Here is a 17,336-nt window from a genome sequence, read left to right as displayed (position 1 = left end):
ATACACAGCACACTTACATGAACACATGCACACATGTCATACACAGCACACTTACATGAACACATGCACACATGTCATACACAGCACACTTACATGAACACATGCACACATGTCATACACAGCACACTTACGTAAACACATGCACACATGTCATACACAGCACACTTATGTAAACACATGCACACATGTCATACACAGCACACTTACGTAAACACATGCACACACGTCATACACATCCACACTTACATAAACACATGCACACACGTCATACACAGCACACTTATGTAAACACATGCACACATGTCATACACAGCACACTTACATAAACACATGCACAAACATCATACACATCCACACTTACATAAACACATGCACACATGTCATACACAGCACACTTATGTAAACACATGCACACATGTCATACACAGCACACTTATGTAAACACATGCACACATGTCATACACAGCACACTTACATAAACACATGCACACGTCATACACAGCACACTTACATAAACACATGCACACATGTCATACACAGCACACTTATGTAAACACATGCACACATGTCATACACAGCACACTTACATAAACACATGCACACATGTCATACACAGCACACTTACATAAACACATGCACACACATGTCATACACAGCACACTTACGTAAACACATGCACACACGTCATACACAGCACACTTACATAAACACACGCACACATGTCATACACAGCACACTCACACACATGCACATGTCATACACAGCACACTTACGTAAACACTTACATGCATGTCATACACAGCACACTTACATTAACACATGCACACGTCATACACAGCCACACTTACGTAAACACTTACATGCATGTCATACACAGCACACTCACACACATGCACACATATATACATCCACACTTACATGAACACGCACACTTGTCATACATAGCCACGCTTACATAAACGCATGCACTCATGTCATACACAGCACACTTACACACATGCACACATATACACATCCACACTTATACAAACACATATCATACACAGCCACACTTACATATCCACTCATGTACACATATCATGCACATCCACACTTACACTCACAATTTAAAAAGAATTAATCAAGCTCTGCACTCAAAACCTGTGCAGTGACCACGTTATGCACCTTGCATCTCAATAGGAAGAGTCTTTTTAAGAGGCCTATGGAGTAGCTCAGTCGCAGAGCTACTAGTCATAGAGGAGCAGCACGTGCAAGGCCCTGGGAACAATCTCCAGAACGCAATTTTTAAAAGGTTCAAGAGTCAGCATACCTCACTTTCCATTGTGGCCTTAGGTCAGCCTTTCATGCCCTGGAAAGCAGATTCCCAGGCCTCTTCAATCTGGCGGCGGGGTGGTGGGGGGATGGAGTGTGGAGCGGTTCTCCTTGGGGAATGGAATAAAGTGGAAATGTACCCCCCCACCCACTTCCTCTGGGCTTCAAAATCTAAATGTACCGGAAGGGCCAGGCCCTTAGAGATGTTAGTCTGACTCTCATTTCATACAAGGGAAAAACAGTAAGCAGTGAAGTGGAGGGACACAAATGTGAACCCAGGACAACAGTGAGGGGCCTCAGGCATCCTAGCTCCCTGCCCAGGTTAGACAAGGGCCACTGCTAGGAGCAGTCTCCTGACATGTGAAGAATTGCATGAAAGGCAAAAGTCTGCTGCTTGGTCTTTGTCTTCCTGTCAGTGTGCCTGGGCTCTCCACTGCCCATGAAACTGCTCAATGTGGGCTTTCTGCAGCCATGCTGGTGAAGGGGGAGTTTCTGAAAAGTATTTATGTTTCCCACTTTATAGGCTTCCAGGACCTACCCTGCTGGGCACGGATCCCACAGAGCCCAGGAGGAGGGCTAGTACTGACAACTCCTTGGGGACAACTCCAGTGACTAGCCCTAGAGGTTATAAGCCTTAAAGACCACACACATCTCCCAAAACAGCTTTAGGAGAGGATAGGAAGGATGAGGCTCACAGCTTTACAATGGTCCTCCCAAAGCCAAACCATCAGCCTTCACATTTAAGTCCCAAAGTGTGAAACCCAGCCCTGATGGCTAAGGTCTTTCCCCATCGAGCTCTGCTCCATCACTACCACTCAGGCCCATTTCAGTCACTTCCAGTTAGGGGCTCACTTATATTCCCCCCAAACTTATATGTTGAAGCCCTAGGCCCCAGTCCTTAAGAATGTAACTAGATTTGGAGAAAGAGCCTCTAACACACGACTAAGTTAAATGAGGCCTTAGAGTGGGCCCTCATCTAAACTGATTAATGTCCATCGCAACAAGGAAACTCGTACACAAAGAGACACGAGGGATGCACACACAGAGAGAGACTAGACCGCATGAGGACACAGTAAGAAAGAAGGCAGCCATTGGGAAGCCAAGGAGAGAAGCCTCAGAAGGTCAAACTGCTGACACCTTGACCTTGGGCTTCTAGCCTCCAGTCATAAGGAAATTAACTTCTCATACATTTGTGGCATTCTGTTATAGCATCCCTAGAGTATAATACAACTCCTGACTTCTGAGTGGTACACATTTTTACACCCAGCCTTTTGCCCAAGCAGAGCCCCTTCCTGGGGAGCTGTTTCCTGCCTCTTCCTCTGACTCAGTGCTTAACTCCACCTTCCAGGTCTTCCTTGCTAATTGCCCAGTGCCATTTTCCTCCAGGCTCCACAAGTCAGAGAACTGATCTGCACAGTTCTCATGCAGTGCAATAATACTACTTCCTTATCCACAGGAGATTTTCCAGGACCATTTTTGGATGCCTGAAATTGCAGTAGTACTGAAGTCTCTGTATAGTTTTCCTACATACATGTGTGTGTAATAAAATTTAATTTCTGTTAATCATAGATATTATCAGCAATAAGTAATAATGGAATGGTTGTTATATATTGTGACAAAAGTTATGTGAATGCTTGCCTGCAAGGCCTAATGACCTCAGTTCTATTCCCCATTAGCTACGTAAAACCAGATGCACACAATGGCACATACATCTGGAGCTCATGCATTTGCAGAGGCTAGAGGCTCTAGCACACCCATTCTCTCTCTCTCCCTCTCTCTCTCTCTCTTCCTCCTTCCTTTTCTTTACAAATAAACAAATAAAAATTTTCAAAAACTTATGTGAATGTGGTCTCTTCCACTCTCAAAATATTTCATTTACTGCACTCATCCTTCATTCTTCCATTATAATGCCCATGACATTACATTTTAGTTTATCTTCTGTAGCCTTCTCCCTTACTAACTCTTGACCCTGGAGACAGGGTGGTACCTGGCTTGTCTCCATATCCCCATCATGAATAATGGATTGATCAGACAAATGTTGGATTGGATTGAACTGGCTGAGCCTCCTGCCTTCAGACCTCACAGCACCCCCTTCAGTGTATTCACCTTGCTCCCTGCACATAAGTTAAGGACATTTTAAGGTCAGAATAATTAGCAGCATCCCATAGAGATGGTCTATTACAAGACAAATGCTTGGGAACTAGAAAGACACAGGTGGATAAAGCACCTGCTATGAAGAATGGGTACGTAAGTTCGGATTCCCAGCACCAGTGCAAATGCTAGTGCGCATGGCAGCCCACCTGGAGTCCCAGAGCTCGGGAGGGGCTGAGGAGATGGCTCAATGGTTAAAGGCATTCGCTCCTCAAGCCTGCTAACTAGAGTTCACATCCCCACCATCCTTTTTTTTTTAACTAGTTATATACATACTCAGTGTGTGAACAGCACATGTTGGTACCATCCTTACCCTCATCCTTGTTCCCCTTCTGCAGAGGGACCCTCCTCTCTGGGGATGCCAGTTATCCCCATGGGGACTGTGGGTCATGAATTGTGTGGATAGCCATCAGTTATGGGGAAGAGGCAATGTCTCTGTGCATAATGTCCCAACTCGTGGCTCTAACAGTCTTTCTGCCCCCTCTTCCGTGAATTTTCCTGAGCCATGTTGGGTTCATTTTAGGTCTGCTTCAGTGATGAGGGCTTGGGAGCCTCTGTCTCTGGATTTCTGGTTTAGTAGGAGTTGAGTGTTCTTTGTGTCTATCTCCTTCACCCTTGTGCTGATACCAGGTTCACTAAGAAAGCAGGACTCTTGCTCAATTCCCCAATTACTCTATGGTTTCAGCTGGGGCCCTAGTAAGATACAATGGGCTGATTCTCTCCTCAGGTTCTGTGTCCATCTGAAAAAGAGAAGCAGATTCTCCAATGGTGAGTGAAGGCAGCACTGGATAAACGGGATAACCATTATTATTTAGAGAGAATTTAATACCCACCATCCATTTAAAGCCCAACACTAATTGGCATAATGTCTGCAATTCCAGCTGCAATGAGAAGTCAGGAGAATCCCAAAGCTTACAGAACCAACCAGTCTGGCCTTCCCAGTAGCAAACAACAAGAGGGACCCTGTCTCAAACAAGTGGAAGAATACCAAGCCCTACATTGTCTTCTGGACACACACACACACACACACACACACAGTGAAAAAAGGGGGAAATGCTACATTTCAGGTGCAGATGAATGATTCTTTTTTCTCCCCTGTCTCTAAGTCAACAGACATCTGATTCTTCACGTGGGTCCCAGATAGAGAACGAATATGGACAATACAGCTTTTTTTGCAGCTCTGTGATTCTGTATGATTCTGAATCCAATCCTCAGGGGCTTGGGGTTAGGGAGAGAGACACAGTGCTCTGGAGGCACAGTGACCCCAGGACCAGCCTACAAAAAGCCCTTCAACTGTCTTTCCTGGGTGGCTGACTGGGTTCTTAGAGGTATGGAGGATGCTGGAAGTTTCTCCCGGTGGTTTTGCCCTCCTTGATCAATGGCTGCTGTAGCAGGTCTGTTGACACTTTGTCTTCAGGAGCAGGAACCTTTCTCTTGTTAACCCTGTCGGCCCTACCAGAGTATCTTCTGTGCTTTGGGCTCAGCACTAGGGCCAGACAGACATTGGGAGAGGAGTAACTCCTTACACAAACAGCACCTACCAAAGGCCAGGCACTATGCTGGCCCCTTCTTTGGAATGCTGATGCTATTCAGCTGGTAGAAAAAGAGCCCAGCTGCAAACTAGGTCGTGTAACCTTCAAATTCTGTGGTCTCTGTGGAGCACTAGAAGCTTTCAGCCCTGCCTCAGTACATTGGAGAGCACAGTTTTTCACCTCAAGGAGCACACGTCTCCTCCCCAACACATTCCAGTGTGCAAGAGCACACATGCACACATGTGCACACACATCTTCCCTCCTCCTTCCCCTCCTTCCTCTCTTCCTTCTTTCTTGTTTTTCATGTGTGTGTGTGATGGGCATGTGCGTACATGCATATTTGCACGCGTGTGCATATGGAGGTCAAAAGTTTGCTGGTTAAGTGTGATCCAATGCCACATCCTGGGCTAGTAGGCAAGGACTGAATTCCAGCTCAGCCTCTTGCTGCTGGCTGTGTGTCTGTGAGTAACTGTCTTCAGTGCCACACATAATAGTTTCCATCAACAACCTGAAGATAGCAATGTCACATCCATCATGGATGGGGTCAGATGTGGTTAAATAAGACAATAAGACATCACAGTAAATATAGGACATAGAAAGAGCTGAATAATGCTGTCTTCACTAAAGAAGCCAAAACATGGATCTATGTAGAAGGGTGACATGCTACAGTCATCAAATAAAAAAATAATAATAATAAAAGCAGTGAGGCTAAACCCAAGTCCAAGCAACCAGCAAGATTGAGATGTGTTAGAAATTAACATGTATCTGTCAAATTTTGCTCATTCAGTAGATGGTGTGGATAGGGGTGGGTTTAGACTAGAAGTAAATACATGGAAACATTGCCATTCATGACTTCCTTCCAGAGTTCAGTGTGGAAAAGGAAAGGGAAGAGCAACCTCACGGTGGAGAAAACCAACAAATATTGGCCACCTGATCAAGGTTAAAGTCAACTAATAAATGAGTGAAAGCAGATGCCTTTGATATGAGAGATACGTACAGAATAGCACTCTATCTCCCCCTCCAGAGAGACACAGTCCCAGTCTAACCAGGAGACTTATCTATGACAAACTCAACTGGAATTCACTCTCCAAACACTGACCAAGACATTTCTAAAGTGTCAAGGTCATCAAAACCAAGGAAAGTCTGAGAAATGGGCACAATCAAGCCTAAGGAGACATAACAACTAACTGTAATATACCCTCAATTGGACCCTGGAACAATGTTTTACAGGACATTAGATAGAATGTAAATAAATTATGCACTTGGTTTAACAATGAAGTATCAATATTGTCTCATTAATTGTAACAAATGTACCATGATACTATGAGATTAACCCTAGGGGAAGTGGGAGTTGGGAATTGAAAGGCTCTGCTTTACCATGTCAACCTTACATAAAATCTATTCTGAAATTAAAGTATTATACTTAAAAAATGTTGATATTGTAGCTGGTGATGAGATTAGAATATATTTGGCTAGATGGAGTGGGAGGTTCAGGGGAGGGCAGGGTCTCAGGTGTCATCAAACTTGCTATGTAGCTGAGGATGACCTTAAACTGATCCTCCTGCCTCATCACAAACACTGGGATTACAGTCTTGCACCACCACACCTAGTTTATGTGGTATTGGGGGTCAAACCCAGGCCTGCATGCATGCTGGGCAAGCACCACCAACTGAGCCACATCCCCAGCCTCAACAATTTTTTCTTAGCTCTCCTTCCACATGTGGTCTAAGTTGTCTACAATGAATATGCTTTTCTGCCATCAGAAATATTCAACAAATATTGCTTTAAAAAAATGGTATGAATGGCTGTTGAGCCCTTTGGAAATAGTGCTATATAAATTAAGAGCATAATGACAATCATTTCTCACGCAGTGATTAAAATGCAGTTTATCACTCTGCATCCAGGTGGCTCTGGCCACCGGGCCTGACACTCTCCCCAGACAAAAGCGGTAAACCTCTAAAAGCTGCCAGCATTTCTCCTGTCTGTGATGGGTACTAGATGGCAGAAGAGAGGTGGGAGCCAGGATAGCTGCTGCAGGGGCCCAAAGGGTATTCCAGACGAGCCTATGCTGCTGATTCAGAGGTGCCCCAAGAAAATCACATCCACCAGCTTGAGGCCAACTACCAGTATGTGCAGGATCATAAGCCTAGGAGGCAGGAAAGCTGGAAACATACCTGAGTCCCCAACATGTATGTGAGCAACAGAAAAGACAAGACCAGACTAGCCAGTGCTTCACCTCAGGGACTTGTTCCCCCTCACTCAGACCACACATGGTCCTGTAAGCCTGAAACTGTCACTCAGACCACACATGGTCCTGTAAGCCTGAAACTGTCACTCAGACCACACGTGGTCCTGTAAGCCTGACGCTGCCTGCTGCGCTCTCACCCTTTGACTTTCTTGCTGCTGCTGCCGCTGCTGTGGTTTTGGTTTTGGGAGTTTTCTTTAATTGTCTTGTTGTTTGGTTGGTTTGGGGATTGGCTGTGAACTGTTTTGTTTTTTTCAGAGAGAGAGACAGAATTGGCACACCAGGACCTAAGCCATTGCAATCAAACTCCAGACACTTGTGCCACCTAGTGGGCATGTGTGACCTTGTGCTTGTCTCGCCTTTGTGTGTCTGGCTAGCATGGTATCTGTAGAGTAAAACATGGGTCCTTAGGCTTCACAAGCAAGCACCTTAACTGCTAGGCCATCTCTCCAGCGCCTGAACTGCTTTTTTAATTGATAATCTTTATATATACATAATGTGTTTTGATTATAATCCCCTCCATCACTCTCCTCCCCGACCCCATACATCTTCCTCCCTCCAAATAGTCTCTTTTCTATTTTGATCTTTTTTTTTCCTTTTGCCTTCATTCATCATCTATGATGCTATGTTGATGAGCCCAATATTGTGCAGGTAAGAGAGCTGCTGTGAGGTCATCAATGCAATAGCTACCTTGTGTCCAAAATATAACATTCCAAGGTACTCCTTTCCATCCTCTGGACCTTACATTCTCTCATCCACCTCTTGGGCAATGTTCCTGAGCATTGGCAGGTGTAACAGAGATGTGTCAGTTATTACTGTTTAACTGTCACTTCTCAGGACATTGAGTTTTGAGTCTCCCCTGAAGTCACCACCACCTGAAAAAAGAAGCTTCTTTGATCAAAAGTGAGAGCAACACTACTCTATAAGCATAAATGTAAATACTTAGAGGACAGTTTGATAAGCATTTAGCCAAACAACAATAGTAGCTTCCCCCTGTGGTCTATGACCTTCCAAACTTTGTGTTTGACTAGACATAAATTTCCTCCTGTGGAGCGGGCCTCCAATCAGAGAGAACAGTTGGTTACCTTCATAACAGTCATGCCACTATTGCAGTAGCATGTGCATCTTGCCTAGATGGCCAGTTGTACACTTCACAAGGTCCACTGCTGGTTAAGAGCCTTGAGGACTTTTCTCCTCCAGCAGCCTGAATAGCACTTCCCAGCACTATAGCAGTTAGCTAACAGGGAGGAGGCTTCCCACTCAGTACACCTTGATTTCTCAGTGTCTTGCAACTGATGCATGTGGTGTTCAGCAGTAGGGTCTCACATTCTAGTTCTGATGGGGAACCAAGAACACTGGCAATAGCCTGTGTTGTTCTGGAGATCTCATGGGCTTTCCTCACCAACAACCCACTAGGTTTTCCACCCACAGCACCGGGATTTTCACATAACAACCTATGTCTTCTATCTGGCCTTGAACTTCTAAGCCTCCTATCTCAACGTCACAAGCTCTAGGATTATAGGCACACTCCACCATGCCTGGCATATGGCTACTTTAAAGCTCATAATCTGTAAGGGCCTACAGCTCACTACAGAGCTGTCCATGAGATGGGTACCTGTTTCTAAAACCAACCCTTTCAAGAGATAGGCTGTGACTACCACAGATGGCTAGAGCACATTTAGGAGATAGGAGCTATAAGAAGTGCCAAATGATGAGCAGGAACTCTCCTGAAGATTTGCCCAATGCTCTGCCATTAGTACTCAATTCCAATTCCCAGATCCTGGGAATGAGAGACGGCAGCAGGGACTACTGAGTGGCTCCACTCCTATCATTTCCAAAGACATCACCAATAGTTCTGGTATCCATTCCACACAGATACCCTTCTCTTCAGCAAGGGCCTCAGAAGCAGAACAGAGTAGGGGAAGTGTCTGAAGCATTTCTATTTGTAATGGTTTGGAGACCAGACTCCTTCTCTCCATGTTATCATCAAGAACTCTAGGAAGAACAGGTCAATTTTCTAGCAGACAGAAAAGGGTTTGATTGTTTAAGCACATGGAGCTAGAACCTTCAAAGTAATTCCCCAGACAGCTGTCGACTAATTCCTATGACTCTTCCAGAGCTCACTTATTTCTACAGAAATTGCCTTCAGATCCACCTTTGACTCAGATTGATCAACCTGCTTGATTGTCCAAAGGATTCCCTAGTATAGGGATACAAGTGACCTTTGGTCCCTCTGTGAGACCACTCTCCAGAATCCCAGGCACAGTCTGAGAAAAGACTACATGACAAAAATAGCATTGTTTTCCCAGTGGTGTTTTCAAACACCTGCCTTGATGTTACAACCCTGAGTGTGCTGATCTCTCTGACTCCCAACCTGGGTCCTAAATTATTCCGTTAACAACAGGGGAGTGTGGGAAACCCCAAAGGATACTTGGACCAGGCCAGGGTCCCTGTATCGCCCTTCCAGCATCAAGCTCTAGTGCTGGGATGGACCCAGGCTCCATTTGTGCCCCTAATGAGTCCTAAGTGTTTGGCTTGGGCACTTGACAGCCCTGCTTCTACAGGGAGGAGAGGGTGGAAGAGACTGGGAGTGAGCTCATGCCAGTTCTGCCATGCTGGGCCCTGGGAGGACTATCTTTAACACAAACCCACCAACTGGTAAAACTACCCACTTGAAGTCCCCTCCTTCCTTGTCCCTCCACTTCAGGGACTTTGCTAAACTCACCCCTTGGCTTGTAATCCTGGGAAGTAGGCCTGGAAAAACACTTTTCTTGTTTTGTTTTTCGAGGTAGGATCTCACTCTAGCCCAGGCTGACCTGAAATTCACTATGTAGTCTAAGGATGGCTTCAAACTCACAGCGATTCTCCTACCTCTGCCTCCCAAATGCTGGCATTAAAAGCGTACACCAGAAAATACATTTTTTGGTTCATTTTTTATTTATTTATTTGAGAGCGACAGAGAGAGAGAGAGACTGAGAGAGAATGGGCGCACCAGGGCCTCTAGCCACTGCAAAAGAATTCCAGACGTGTGCGCCCCCTTGTGCATCTGGCTAATGTGGGTCCTGGGTAATCAAGCCTCAAACCCGGGTCCTTAGGCTTCCCAGGCAAGCGCTTAACCGCTAAGCCATCTCTCTAGCCCAGAAAATACATTTTTGATTAGAATCTCAGGAGACAGTGGTCTACTGTTTTAGAAAAATGTGATATATATACACAATGGACTTTTAGGCAGCCATAAAAAATGAAATTCTGACATATGTAAAAAAATATGAATACAACTGAAAATCATGTTAAACTAAACAAAGCAAATTCAGAAAGACAAATATCATGTTCTCTCTTACATGCATGTGTATTAGTGTTTATATGTGTGTGTAAGTCACAAAAATAGAAAGGGGATCTTGGAGGGGAAGACATCTTAAGGGAGATGGAAAAGGAGGGTAATAAAATATAATTAGGGGCTGGAGACATGGCTTAACAGTTAAGCGCTTGCCTGTGAAGCCTAAGGACCCTGGTTCAAGGCTTGATTCCCCAGGACCCACGTTAGCCAGATGCACAAGGGGGTGCATGCATCTGAAGTTTGTTTGCAGTGGCTGGAAGCCCTGGTGCACCCATTCTCTCCCCCTCCCCCCCGCCTCTTTCTCTCTCTGTGTCACCCTCAAATAAACAAAAAAAAATGAACAAAAACATTTTTTAAAACTACATATAATTAGTAAATAGAAGTATGAAAATAAACTGTAAGTAGTAGGGGAGTGGGGGAACTTGAGGGTAGGGAGGACGGGGAGGACAGTGGAAGAGGAGATCCAAAGTGTAATGAAACATATATGTAGATGCTATGATATAACCTATTTATTTATTTGCTAACCTAAAAAAAAATTTGAAAAATACTCTAGGAAGTTGAAGGTATGAGAATTTAAGGAATTTATAAATGTGCATTTTTCTAGGGTCAAATTCTCAAAATAATCAGCTCAAAACTCCAAAAATAACAAAGGCTAAAAAGTACTAATAAATGAGATGATTTCTAGGTCAGCGACACCTCAGAGAAGGGTGATGCTGGCCCTAAAAGTCTGGTAAGTATAAACAAGGATGACAGAGAACTGGGCTGAGGAATTATGGAATATATCAAGGGCAGAGGCTTGTCCAGAAATAGACAAAACCTAGGAAACATTCCAGAAGTCTGAGCTGAAAGAACCCAACAGGTCAAAGAAACCAGCTCTCTGGCAAGAAAAGTGAGTTTTCTCTAATATCCAGTCTACTGTCTGGCCACACAGCTGAATTACATTTCCCAGACTCCCTTGCACTTGCTAGGAGCCAGAAGTTGAATTTTGCCTGACAGGTTTCTACTATGCTTTAAATGTTTGCATTCTCTACCTTGATTCATATGTTGAAATCCAAACCTCCAAAATGACGTGTTTGGAAATAGAATTTTATGGACATCCATGAAGGGAGCCTGCCTCTTATAAAAACTCCTAAGAGAGCTGTCTTGCTCCTTCGACCACGTGACAATACAGCAAGAAGCCATCATCTATGAACCAGGAAGTAAGTCCTTACCAGATACGGAATCTCTTGTGACTTGATCTTGCACATTTCAGCCTCCAGAACAGAGAAATCTGTTGTATATGTTATACAGCCTGTGATACTAACACACACACACACACACACACACACACACTTTTTTTTGTTTACTTTTATTTATTTGAGAGTGGCAGAGAGAGAGAGAATGTGCACACCAGGACCTCCAGCCACTGAAAACAAACTCCAGATGCACCCCCTGCTGACCCCATCTTAACTATGTCTTCTGGCTTGCTGCTTCCTCCCCAAGGCAAAGCTCAGAAATTCTGGTGTTCCCCTGCCTTAGGCTAGCTATAAAAATATTATGAAACCTTCTTTGTCTGACTATAGGTCATAAGATCCACTTCATTCCAGAGGGGTTGGACCTCAAACACCTCATCTAAAAAGGCCATGGTTGGATTTCCCCAGCCATCTATTAACAAGGGAGCTGGGGAGAAGGCTCAGTCAGTAAAGTACTTGCTGTGTAAGACATAAGAACCTGACTTCAATCTCCAGAACCCACATTAAAAAAATAAAAAATCCAGATACTGGGGAGATGGCTCAGAGGGTACCAAAATTTGCTGTGCAAGCAACAGGACCTGAGTTCAACCCCCAGAAGCCCCATAAAAATTCCAGGCATGGCCTTACAAACCTACAGCCCCAGTGCTGAGAAGTAGAGGGAGACACAAGAAAAGCTGGGACTCCCTGGTCAGCAAGTCTGACCAAAAAAAATTCAGCACCAAGTTGAGACACACACACCCCCGCCCACACACACACACTTATTTCAAAGAAACAAAGCAGAAGAAAGAGCAATGGAGAAAGAGAGCACCTAACATTCTCCTCTGGTGTCCACGTATATGCGCATGGGAACAGGCATCTACAGCCCCACACACAGACACATACACACAAAAGCCACATGTACACACACTTATAATCCCAGCACTGAGGAGACAGACATGGGCCAAGGCCTGGAGCTTGCTAACCGGCTAATCTACCTACCAGGCAAATTCCAGGTCAGTGAGAGCCTCTCACAAGAGGAAAGCACCCGAGGCTGTCCTCTGCCTCCACACACATACACATGCGCACAGAGAGGGCAGCGTTTGGAGAGATTCTAAATATCTGCATACATGGAGACTCCCGGAAGGTGACTATTATGATTTGGATCTGAAGTGTCCCTCCAAAAGCTCATGTGTTGAAAGCCTGGTCTCCAGTGCTGCGGTGTTCAGAGGTGAGACTGTGGATGTGGTTAGCTCATGGAGCTACGACCTCATTGGTGGACTAATGCAGGATAAATTCATAGCTTAACGGGTGGATGGGAGGCAATGGGTGAGTACTAAATGGAGGAAATAAACCACTTAGGGGCATATTTATGAAGGGTGTATTTGTTTCCTCTCTCGCCCCCCTCTTTCTTCCCTACCTTCATCTCTGTCCCTCTCCCCACTCCCCTCTCTCCCTGGCCACCACAAGGTAAGCTGCCACACAGCTCCATCGTGATGTACTGTCTGGTCTGAGGTCCTAAAGCCGCCAACCAGCTTGCCATGGGCTGAAGCATCCAGGACTGTAAGCCAAAATAACTGTGTCCTTCGCTCAGGCACTGTGGCACAGCAACGGAAAGCAAGGCAACGCAGTGGCACACGGGAGAGGGAAGCTCCCGGAGCCTCCTCCCATCCTCACATCACACATCCCTTAGCGGGCCATCTTGTATCTGTATGACACACCAGTTGTAGTCAGCTCCATGCCGCTAGGGAAAAACACCAACCCAGCCTACTTTAGGGGAAGGAATGGGTTTATTTCCAGCTTACAGATCCAGGAGAATTCCACCAATGGCGGAAGAAGCTGCTTACTTCCACACATCCAAGCAGAAAGAAAACCTGTACCGAGCAAAAATAAACCAGCCACCAGCAGCCCAAGCAAGCAAAGCCAGAGTTCAAACTTGCTCTGCACAAACGCTGGGCTGGAATTCAAGCCCACCCAGTGACACGCCCCCTCTAGCGTGCTATAGGGGCTAAAGTAGCAAACTCATTTTTAATATAACACCTAAGTCTATGGGGCCATACGTTCAAACTAACACACCAGTTAACCTAAGTGCTTCCCTGAGTTCTGTGAGCCACTCAAGCAAATGAACCAAAGCTGAGGAGGGAGATGTAGTTGTAACTGGCTGGTCAGAAAGAGGTTAAACAACAACAGTGGGGCACTTGGTTGAAGAAACTTTACACAAAATACTGAAGGTGTACTTGCCTTCTCTCCAAGGCTGACAGCAAAATGCGGAGAACATTATTTACATCTAAAAAGTCCCCTGTGGTTTTAAGCAACCAGTCCCCAGCTTATGGGGCTATTTTGAAGGCGGTGAAGCCTTTGACATGTCTGGAAGTGGGTCACTGGGCACAGGCCTTCGAAGGTCCCACCTGCCCTGGCTCTGTTCCTAGTCCATACCACAGGAAAGCCAGTGACATGGACGATGCCCCTCGGCTTTGCCTCTCCACCATGATGAACTCTGACACTCTGAAACCACGAGTCAAAACAAATCTTTCATCCCTTAAGTGTTTTCTGTCAGGTATTTTGTCACAGCGATGAACAAAGTAATAATAAGGCAGAATTTCAAAGATTTACAACATTCTCAGCTCATCCATATTGCAAAAAGTGTGTTTGAGAGACAATGCCAGGTGTGGCCAAGTGACCATTGGATATGACCATTGGTATGAACCACCTAGTGGAAGACAATGAGAAAATGAATTGTCCTGGGGCCTGGTGAAGAGAGTATCTTTAAATGAAGGAGCAAGGAGCACCACAGGCCTTAGCATTCAGTCTATTTTCCATTCCTCAGCATGGCACTCCTGGCATCTTCAGGTTTGCCTCCAGTGGGGCCATGGGTGGCGAAGGGCACAGTGGCTGCCTTCACACCAGAGGGCACTGATGACAGACCTTAGAGGCATCTGCACAATGCCATCTCAGCTGGAGTACACAGCATATGAATCATGAGAGCATGGTTACTTTCAACTGAACTCCAAAAGATGCCCCAGAGACCCTCAGGGCCCAGACAGGGAACAGACAGAGGCGTGGGCTTATGTAGACAGCTCCAACTCAGGACATGCACAGTTGGGCCACAGACTGACTCCCTGAGAACCCAAACAGAGGAGTCACTGGTGTGTGACCCCAGCTTAAGAGGCATGGGCATACAAACCCAGCAAAGAGCCACCACAGAAAAGCATGGAGGACAAGGCCACCTCCCAAGTAGATCCAGAAGGCATGACCTCTACCCCAGTGGGTCTAGGAGACCCTTGCCTCAAGTCAAAGATAATTTTCCAGCCTTAAGGGTTTTTTTTGTTGTTGTTGTTGTTGCTTTAAAGATTTTTATATATTTATTTGATTATTTGAGAGTGACAGAGAGAGAAAGAGGCAGATAGAGAGTGAGAGAGTGAATGGGCGCGCCAGGGCTTCCAGCCACTGCAAACGAACTCCAGACGCGAGCGCCCCCTTGTGCATCTGGCTAACGTGGGACCTGGGGAACCGAGCCTCGAACCGGGGTCCATAGGCTTCACAGCCAAGCGCTTAACCGCTATGCCATCTCTCCAAGCCCCAGCCTTAAGTTTTGAGATCCTTCTGGGAGCCTGTTTCTCCTGCCTTCTTGCCCATTTGTCACTCTGGAGTGGGAATATCTATCCATCCTATGCCTGGCCCACCATTACAATACTCTCAGAAGCACATGAAATGTATGATTTCATAGGTTTGCAGCTGGAGACCAATGTGCCTCGGGATAAACCTTGAGTGTCATCCATATCTGATTTAGATAAGACGTTAAGACACAGAGGCAGCCTTGGATAGATGGACTGCTGTGGTCTGAACGTCTGTGACCTATATGTTGCAGTCCTAACCTCTAAGTAGATGGTGTGAGGAGGAGGTCCTTACAGGATGTGACTGACAGTGAAGGCCTTACAAATGAGATCAGTGTAGTAACAAAAAGCCTCAAAGGGGCTAGAGAGATGGCTTGTCAGTTAAGGCGCTTGCCAGCAAAGCCAGAGAATTTGGGTTCAATTCCCTAGTACCCATGTAAAGCCAGATACATAAGGTAGCATGAGCATCTGGAGTCCGTATGCAGTGGCTAGAGGCCTTAGTGTGCCCATTCTCTCTCTCTCTTTCTCAAATAAATAAATATTTTTAAGAAAAAGCCTCAGAGCCGGGAGGGGTGCCACACGCCTTTAATTCCAGCACTCAGGAGGTAGAGGTGGGAGGACTGCTTTGAGTTCAAGGCCACCCTGAGACTACATAAGCAATTTCAGGTCAGCCTGAGCTAGAGTGAGACCCTACCTTGAACACTGACCCCTCCAAAGAAAAAGGCTCAGAAAGCTGTTTGGTCCCTTCCGCCACATGAGGACACAATGAAAAACACCATCTACACACCATGAAATAGGTTCTCACCAGACAAGCAATCTGCCAGCACCTTGGTCTTGGACTTCCCAGCCTATAAGACTGTTAGAAAAAAATCCTGGGACTGGGGAGATGGCTCAGTGAATAGTGTGGCCAGCATGCAGCATAATGACCAGAGTTTGGATTGTAGTACCCACATAAAAAAGCTAGACCTGGGGAGACAGAAGGAGTCCATGAAGGTCACTGACTAGCTAATATAGCTAAATCTATGAGCTCTAGATTCAGCAAAAAACCCTGTTTCAAGAAAATAAGATGGACAGCAATATAAGATGACACCTGACATCAACCTCTGGCCTCCACACTCATGTGGGTACATGCACATGTTTGACCACACACAAGTGCTAACACAAACATTCACACCACACACAGAAATTCTACTATTTATAATATATATAATATATAGTATAATATATATTACATATATAATTAATATATAATATGTGATTTATATATTACATATATATTATATTATATACTACAGTATTTTGTTATAGCAGTGTAAGCTGACTAAGACAACCTCCTACAGGACTCCCTGCTCTCTCCAGGACTCTGGGCAGGGTTCCAAGGCCCCAAAGGATAGCCAAGCCACAACAGAAAAGGAGCCTAAATTCCAAATGGCAGAGGCACAGGACACCAAACCACCAGCCTGCACTGCAACTCACAATGGGTTAGAAAGGAACTTTTGTTAGGCTACTGAGATTTGGAGGATGTTGGAATCAGCAATCAGCCTACTGCAACCAATATAACCTCCTCCTTCCAGGATGCTAAAAGCCCAGAGAGTGAAAGGAGATGATGGGTCCAATGTCAGAGTGAGCGCCTGGTGGCCAGGGTGTGATCCTGTCAACTTTATCAGACTGACAAACACCTAGGAGATTAATAACGAACATCTTTAGGAATGTCTGGAAGGGCATTTCCAGAGAGGATTAACTAAGGAGGGAAGACTCACCTTGAATGTGGATACAGAATGTGGAAATAGACTGGATGACCAGAGAGAATAAAAGGAAAAGGTAGAGGAGGCCCACGAGCACAAAAGTGTGTTTCTACTTCCTGAACGCCATGCTGTGAGCTGCTCTGCACCTTGACCACCTCATCATGAAGGACTGAAACCTCCGAAACCATGAGCAAAA

This window comes from Jaculus jaculus, chromosome 1 (assembly GCF_020740685.1).
Source record: "Jaculus jaculus isolate mJacJac1 chromosome 1, mJacJac1.mat.Y.cur, whole genome shotgun sequence".
Lineage (NCBI taxonomy): Eukaryota > Metazoa > Chordata > Mammalia > Rodentia > Dipodidae > Jaculus > Jaculus jaculus.
This window is presented reverse-complemented; position numbering follows the sequence as displayed.